The sequence below is a fragment of the Alosa alosa genome, chromosome 7 (genome assembly GCF_017589495.1).
Source record: "Alosa alosa isolate M-15738 ecotype Scorff River chromosome 7, AALO_Geno_1.1, whole genome shotgun sequence".
Taxonomy (NCBI): Eukaryota; Metazoa; Chordata; class Actinopteri; order Clupeiformes; family Clupeidae; genus Alosa; species Alosa alosa.
This window is the reverse complement of record NC_063195.1, coordinates 6,411,331-6,420,580: the sequence shown is the minus strand read 5'-3', so window position 1 is coordinate 6,420,580 and position 9,250 is coordinate 6,411,331. Positions and strand designations below refer to the sequence as shown.

The following is a 9,250-nucleotide window of genomic DNA, read 5'->3' as shown; positions in this document are numbered from 1 at the left end:
CCAATTCTTCCCTTCTGTTTAAACTCAGTGATGTAACCCTTTTCCCTGTCACATTCTTCTGAATTTTATGGTAGTGTCCAGCCCATAGACTGTATGACTGTATATATATATACAGTCTATGGTCCAGCCTTAAATTCTGTCTCCCATTCTCTTTGCCATTTTTGTATAATTTCAGATTTAATTATGGATTTGGCTTCACCCTTTCCCATTGGAACATTAATTCCTATATATTTGTTTTCCAACATCTTTTTTGCAATCTTATCCGCCTCTTCATTTCCTTTGATGCCTATATGAGCCTGTAACCCAACAAAATTGAACACAAATTCCAAGACTTCTGAGCTGCAATAACAAATATTTTATTTCAATAATCAAGTCTTCCCTTGATGAGTGACCTGTGTCTAGGCTATGTAAAGCTGCCATGGAATCTGTACAGATTACACTTCGTAATGGCTTATCTCTTCAATCCACCTGGGCTGTTATTAACCCAGTCATTTCAACAGAATATACAGACAAACAGTTATTTAATCTTTATTCCACTGCTTTTTTTAATTTCCCATTGTCCTACGTAATTTAGAACGACCATTAACCGTATGTTATTTGCACACCTAGTAGATCCATTTTTTGGCCGTATCACACTTGTATATTAATTCGCCGAACTCGTGAAGTTTAAATGAACCGTCACGTTGCATCTGAGCTGTAAAATGCAGACATTGTAGCATATGACAGAGGTGGCTTTTAGCTAGATGGATGACTGCAGGCTAGGTAATAGCGATGTTTCAAAGCTAAGTTCATCAGAATCTTGGGATATGCCCGCTTGACAATGGGAGAGATAGAACTAACGACTGGCCTTTGGTCGTAGCAACCATCCATTTAGAACTAGTAACGGCAGTTTGATCTGCAAGTTGAGAAATTAGTTGATATGTGTCGGAAGAAAGTAGTTCTACAAACAAGACAGTTTTAGCGATTAAAACGTTTAAATTGGAACAGGAAATGAACACAACGCAAGTGGCAACAGTGGAATAAGCGGGATAATGGATTGGACTCCACGGTGGTCTGTTCACAGAAGTTAATGCACTAGGTTTAAACCTCCGCTTCGCGTCGGGGCCGTTTTACAACCTTGACCGTGCATTAACTTCTGTGAACACCACCGTGGAGTCCCTTATCCCTTACTTATGCCTCTCTTTTATTAAATTCTGGGATATAGGTTACATTCCAATACCACAATGCCCATTTTGTGGATCTTTTGATCCATCAGCATATATTTGAACATATCCATAGAATGATGTTTTTAAATATCCCTGGCAGTATGTTGCAAAACTTTGGTCATTTGGATACTCTTTTTTACCTTTCAGTAATTCACTGTTAACCTCTGGTGATGGGAGAATCCATGGGGGAACAGCACTAACGGCTCCCACACACAGCTCAGCTGCGTTCCGTCAACGCATTCCAGTGGGTGTTTCCGACGGCAGCTATGCAAATGACTTGAAGTAAAACCGTAATGTGATTGGTTGGTGCCACCGTGAGATTGGCTTGATTGGCCGGGTGCCGCCTGTCGGTGCAGCAACAGCTGAACTCCTCAACGCGAGCAGCGGGAGAAACGCGACGCGACGGACCCACAATTCAGTTCGGCAACGGATCACGTGAGCCCATTTAAAGTGAATGGGATGCGTCTCCAGCAACGCGATGGGTCCGTTGAGGAGTTCAGCTGTTGCTGCACCGACAGACGGCACCGGCCAATCAAGCCAATCTACGGACGGCACCAACCAATCATATTGCGGTTTTACTTCAAGTCATTTGCATAGCTACCGTCGGGAACACCCACTGGAATGCGTTGACGGAACGCAGCTGTGTGTGGGAGCCGTTAGAACCAATGAAGGACTAAATTTTAGTTCTTTAATTCCATATTGTTCTGCTGTACTGTTGATGTTCCAACCAAACCCTTTTGCTTCTTTTTGGTACTCCCAGCAATCTCTAAGAACTGATATTGCTGGATTATTAACACTTCCCATCAGCCTAACCCAGTATGTTAGGGACAGCTTAATATACCTTAAACTAAATGGAGACTCCTCTGATTCTATGAATAATGCACTTGTGGGGGTTGTTTTAATAGCTCCTAATGCAATTCTTATCGCTTTGAATTGAATTCTCTCAAGGTTCCTTAGAGAAGTCTTGCATGCTGAGCTATAAACAACACATCCATATCTATATTAGATCTTATTAAAGCTTCATAAATGTACATGTTTATCTGCTCCCCAACACTGTCCAGTGATCATCCTCATTAGATTTAGAACCTTTTTACATTTTGTTTCAACATGTTCTATGTGATATTTCCATGTAAGTCTTTCATCCAACCACATCCCCAAATATTTAAATGTCTTCTCTCTTTCTACTGATTGCTTGTACAGCATAATTTTATATCCTTCTGGAATCTTCTTTCTGGTAAAGAACGTGACCTTTGTTTTAGGGATGGAGAATTTAAATCCCCAGTCAATACTCCATTGTTCTAACACTTGTATGTCCTTTTAAATAGCTGGACTTGTATGTCCTTTTGAATAGCTGTGGTTATGTATGCTATGTATGTTGACGGGCAGCCATGGCCCACTGGTTAGCACTCTGGACTTGTAACCGGAGGGTTGCCGGTTCGAGCCCCGACCAGTGGGCCGCGGCTGAAGTGCCCTTGAGCAAGGTACCTAACCCCTCACTGCTCCCCGAGCGCCGCTGTGGTTGCAGGCAGCTCACTGTGCCGGGATTAGTGTGTGCTTCACCTCACTGTGTGTTCACTGTGTGCTGTTTGTGTTTCACTAATTCACCTCACGGGATCAAAAAAGTATATATACTTATATATATATATATATACACTTGCTATGTTGCGTCCCCTTTTCCATATGACTGCATCATCTGCATACAACAGCCCTTCATTTCTTTCCCCCAATTTTTCAAATATATCATTTACGATAATATTGAATAGTATGGGACTAATAACACTCCCTTGAGGAATTCCACTTTCCACTGTATACTCTCTACTCATTCCATTACCAACTCTGACTCTTATTGTACGTTGTGACAGAAAGTCTAGTATATAATTATACATTCTCCCACTGATTCCCATTTTATCTAACTTAATTAATAGACCCTCTCTCCACATAGTGTCATAGGCTTTTTCAATATCTAAAAACACTGCCACCATGACTTCTTTCATAATTAGTGTCTTCTCTATTTCCTTGCTGAGCTTTACTAGAGCATCAGTAGTAGATTTGCTTTTCCTGAACCCTGTTTGATATTTTTTAAATGGACATTTATATTCAAGAAAATAATTTAACCGTGCCACTACCTTTTCCATTAGTTTTCCTAAATGTGATGTTAAGGCAATAGGTCTGTAATTTTCTGGATTGCTAGAATCCTTTCCTGGCTTGGGAAATGGAAGAATGGTTGCACTTTTCCAGACTTTTGGTAATTTCCCCTCATTCCAAATCTTATTGAACAATTCAAGTACTTTTTCCAGGAATTTATCAGGCAGATTTCTAATAATTACATAACATATATGATCACATCCTGGAGAAGAGTATCCTGTGTTACTTAAAGCCATTTTGAGTTCTGATAAGCTAAATTCAATATCTAATATAGACATACTTCCCCCTCTGATATTAAGGATGTCTTTATTAGCATTCAGTATCTCTTCCTTTCTTTTCTTAAAACACTCATCCATATGATTACCTTTGTGAATTTCTGCAAATTTGAATCCAAGTAAATTGGCTTTCTCCATATCTGAAATTGCTTCATTTTGTCCTTCAAGTAATACAGGAACATGTGGGGGTTTATATTTACCTATCATCTTTTTAACCATCATCCACATTTTATTTAGTGCAGTTTCTTTTCCAATTGTTGAGCAAAATTGTCTCCAAGATTCTTTTTTTGCTTCTTTGATAACTTTCCTAGCCAAAGCCTTTTTTCTTTGATAGTCCATAAGATTATCCATTGTAAGTGTTGTGCACAATATTTTAAAAGCTCTATTTCTCTTCTTAATAGCTCCTGAACACTCCTCATTCCACCATGGGACATTAGTTTTTCCCTTTTGGCTCATATTGTTAGGAATACTCTGGCTTGCTACAACAATACATGCTTAAGTTATGATTCATTTCATCAATATTCTGATCTGTTTCATCATGTATTTCATTTAATTTATCTATACAACATTCATTAAATTTCTCCCAGTTTGCTTTCTTAAAACACCATCTATGATGAGCATACATTTCATCAATCTTAAAATCAAGATCTATTTTACATAGTATTGGAAAATGATTACTTCCCATTCACACCTGCTGGCTATTCTCCTATCAATTAGTCAATTGAGTAATCAAGTGAGGTCGATACATGATGTCTCATTCTTGTAAATATTTATTCTTGTACCATTACATTCATTTATCATTTCTTCTAATACTTCCCCATTTAAATCTGTATATTTACTTCCCCATAAACTATTATGGGCATTAAAATCTCACCATATTTCTCTTTGGCCTCCCTTATTAATACTTCTCATTAAATCATGTGTTATTGCTTTACATGGGTTATAATAATTAATGACAGTAAGTTTTTCTTTGTCTCCATTACAGATTTCAGTAACTACATTTTCACGATCAGTTACTGTGTTAATGTGTCTAAGTGAGATCCCTTCTTTAATAAATGTGATGCAACCTCCTCCTCTTTTTTCCTGTCTAACCTTATACTATGATATCCTTTCAATATAAATTCTAAATGAGGTTTTAACCATGTTTCTTGTATACATATAATGTCTGGCTTGTTTGTCAGTTCTTGAACATACCTTTTAAATTCCTGTCCGTTCGCTATATCAAACTCCGCGCGTTCCACTGGAGAATGAAAAACACCATTATTACTTTAACCATTTTGGGACCCTCCATATTTCTGATTTAGTATTTCATGAATATCATCTGCCTTTATTTATTTATTGCTAATGATTTATTATCCCCAAAAAATCATTAGCAGCTTCCACAACTGATTTGATTGTATCACTTTTCTTAACATGTACCATAGTGACATTAACCACTGAACACATAAAAGCAATAAATTCATTTTTCTTTATCAGTAGAGTCTCATCTGAGATTCTTGTCTTACATCCACATTCCACAGCAGTTTGTAGGCCTACTAGGTGTCCTGTGAGTCTTGTTCTGTTGGTTTATTTTCCCCATAGGAATTGCATTACTCTCTTGGCTTGTGCTTGGCCTATTACTCTCTGCACTCCTTATTTCTTGTAGGCAAATAGGAGCTGAATTTTCTTCATTCTTATTTTTCACAATGCGTTTGATTGCCTCAGCATATGAGACGTTATGTGCCACCTTATATTTCTGAACTTCCTTAGCTTCCTTTTGCCTCACACATCCTCCTGCTGCACTGTGTTGTCCTCCACAATTACAGCATTTCAATTCTACATCATCTCCACATTGCCCATACTCATGCTCATTTCCACATTTAGCGCACCTAAGTTTGCCTCGGCACTGAGCAGCTACATGCCCAAATCTCTGACATTTAAAGCACCTCATTGGATGTGGAATTATCACGGGCAAGACAGATGAGGACCACAAGTGTGTCACGTTTCTTTCAGTTTATTAAGGAGTTGGCGGGAAAAGGAGTGTGTGGGTGTGTGCCCCAGAGGCAGAGAGGCGTCAAACATTGGTGGACGAAGGGTCTGGGCTTACACGCCAGGGGCCTGGAAGTCCTGGGGAACACACACACACACCAGGAGAGAAGAGGAACAGGGCAGGCGAAACAAGGCAGCAGCACAGACAAAGGCAGAACTCGCAATAGTAAAGGTGGCAGGCCGGCCGAGTTACCGCGGCAGGAGAGCAGAGGGAAGCCAAGCAGGAGTCAGAGTAGCGCGTAGACGTGCCGGTTACAGGTGCAGGCTTTGCAGACGTTCTGACAAAGGTGGACTGAAAAACAGGGCTTTAAATACAGGGGATGGTTAACAGGAAATGCAGTGCAGCTGGCAGGTCAACGAGAGAGCAAGGGTAGGGACAGGTGCGGCTAATCAGGCAGAGTAGAGACAGAGACTGGGAGTGGCAGATAATTGAGAGCAATGAAGGCTTGTTAACAGGCAGGGAGAGAGAGCTCACGACAGGAATATACTCTCTTTTGATACGATAGACCTCTGAGATTGGTAGCTTTTAGTGTGTTTAGTTCACCTAATGAAGTAAACCACCCTCTAAAATAAATCACATTTTAGACACCTGTGGGCTATAGCCTAGCCTACTAAGAATCTCAATTAGTGCTGCCAACCAAACCTGGTCAGGAGCAGGTTACGTGCTAAGTTATAGCTCAAATTGTGTAAAATGACCGTCCACTGACCAATCAATTATCTTGGAAAACGAAGTTCTCAAATATACCACTATGGACGTGCATACCATACAACAGGGCTATTCGATTAGTTTGTAATGGGGGCCAGTTCATAAAAAGTATCACAACTGAGGGGCCCAAGGGAGCTGCCTTGCTCTTTTCCCTATGAATGCTTCCGTTAGGAAACATCATAAGTCAACATAATGTAAACTTCCACAGCTGCAGAATTGTATATCTCTGTGGAGCCAACTAACCCAGATGGCCTTTGCTCCCTCACTGCATGCCTAACCTCCATTAATCAGTGGATGAGCAACATTTTTTTAAAAACTAAATAAAGACAATATAAAGGTACTTTTGGTTGGACCAAAACCAAAGTGAGACATTGTTCTTAGTAATCTGGGGAACTTGTCAAACCAAAAGTAACAAGCCTCGGTGTCATCTTTGATGCAGAGTTAAGCTTTAAGCCCCATATCAGTAAAGTTACTCAGACAGCCTATTTCCACCTGAGAAACATTGCCAAAGAGCGGCCCTTTTTAACTCAACAAGATGCAGAAAAGCTAATTCATGCCTTTATCACTACCAGGTTAGACTACTGCAATGCACTTTTTACTGGTCTTCCTGAAAAACATATAAAGAAATTGGAACTCATACAGAACTCTGCGGCTAGACTTTTAACTAAGACCAAAAAGAGAGAACACATCACCCCTGTGTTGGCTGAACTGCACTGGCTCCGTTTCCTATATAATTGATTTTAAGATTGTTAATTACTTACAAAGCTCTGAATGACATAGCACCTTCATATATCTCTGAGCTTTTAATATCTTATCAACCACAAAGGAAATTTAAATCAATTCTAATCTTTTAATTGTACCCAAAGTGCTCCACAAGCAAAGTGGAGAAGCTACTTTTATCCATTATGCTCCAAAGCTATAGAAACACCCTGCCTCTGTAGATCAAGTAGGCGACTTCAGTAAATATTTTTTTTAAAAATGACTGAAAACATACCTGTATAAGAGAGCCTATAGTTAACTCATCTTATATTGTAGACTACTTTTTCAGATTATTCTACATCCATTGCCACTGGAGCTTCAGCTAGCCAGCTGTATGTGTGTCGGTACAACCAGAAATAAAATAAAAAAAATAAGAAAAGTATGCATTCACATCTGAGTTCTCCAGTGATCCCAGCCTTTCTTTTCAGGAACAACACAACTTTTTGGGGGCAAAAACATCACAGTCTCTCCAACTAAAAGGGGTTCTCAATTTCTTTGGTTCCTTCCGGGTGTAACAATTTCAGAGGACCCCTTCGTACACGTAACAATTAAGCATGACATTTGTATTCTCTGAAGTTGTGGCCAGAACATTTCTTTACATTCCTCAGCTACCCAAGCTAAGAAGTATACTCTTTTGATCCCGTGAGGGAAATTTGGTCTCTGCATTTATCTCAATCCGTGAATTAGTGAAACACACTCAGCACACAGTGAGGTGAAGTACACACTAATCCCGACACAGTGAGCTGCCTGCTGCAACAGCGGCGCTCGGGGAGCAGTGAGGTGTTAGGTGCCTTGCTAAAGGGCACTTCAGCCGTTCTAACTCGGGGTTCGAACTAGCAACCCTCCGGTTACAAGTCCGAAGCGCTAACCAGTAGGCCACGGCTGCCCCAAAACGGTATAGTATAAGTATAAGTATATATATACTCTTTTGATCCCGTGAGGGAAATTTGGTCTCTGCATTTATCCCAATCCGTGAATTAGTGAAACACACTCAGCACACAGTGAACACACAGTGAGGTGAAGCACACACTAATCCCGGCACAGTGAGCTAGCTGCCTGCTGCAACAGCGGTGCTCGGGGAGCAGTGAGGGGTTAGGTGCCTTGCTCAAGGGCACAACAGCCTACTGGTCGGGGTTCGAACCGGCAACCCTCCGGTTGCAAGTCTGAAGTGCTAACCAGTAGGCCTCGGCTGTCGCAATACGGTAGTATTCTATGCGTCATACACTATGGTGTACGGCAGCGGTTCTCAATTACTTTGGGTTCCTTATTTGGTTAAGGTTCCTTTTGCTGTGGGAACAATTTACTTGTTGGAATGTTTTTTCCACAGTGGGAACATTGATGAGGCTTGTTTCCAGTATGTATTAGCATGTGGGATTTAAGTGTTGATGTGTAAAAACTTTTCCACACTGAACACATTTAAGAGGCTTCTCTACAGTATGTATTAACATACAGTATGGTACAGTACCCTCCAGAATTATTGGCACCTCTGCTAAAGTAGACTAAAAAACAGTATAAAAAATAATCTGTTGGTGATTTATTGTAATCTCACAATGAAAAGAAAGGAGGAAAAATCCAACCTTGAAGGGAAGCAAATTTTGTGAAAAAGGAAAATCTCATCAAGAAATAAATATTTTTAACTAAAACACATTGCTCACAATTATTGGCACCCCTGATCTTATATCTAATCTTATAAACAAAACTTAACAGAAGCATTTTCCGATCTAATTTCAATTTATTTAAGTTAATCAGAGTGTCTGTGAACTTTCAGATGTAGTTCATGACTTTCTTTTTCACTATGGTATGAAATTAAAGTTACACAGGGGCTAAATCCCATGCCATTTTTCAACATCGGAAAGACAAGAGAATACACTACATTTAAAGGAAAATTCCGGTATTTAGCACTTTGAGTCCCTTTTATGGTTTGTTTTGGATGAACTAGAGTGGTGGACATCGAAATTTTGATTATTGGTCCTGTCTCGACATTTCTGACTCGTTTTAAATCGCCTTTGACTACTTAGAGTGGCTGCCAACAGGCATGCTCAAACATGTCCTAAAACAACCCTTAACGTTTGTTTTCAAAACTGTACAACACACCGAGTAGTTAGTGGTGTTCGTTGATACAAGGAAGTTTA

General features: G+C 39.9%; 1 protein-coding gene across 1 annotated transcript in view; it reads right to left on the bottom strand.

Annotated features, from left to right (window-relative positions):
• The window catches only part of LOC125297241 (zinc finger protein 729-like), a 540,495-nt gene that overhangs the window by 336,185 nt on the left and 195,060 nt on the right, over positions 1 to 9,250 (bottom strand). The gene's annotated exons all lie outside the window — the stretch shown is intronic.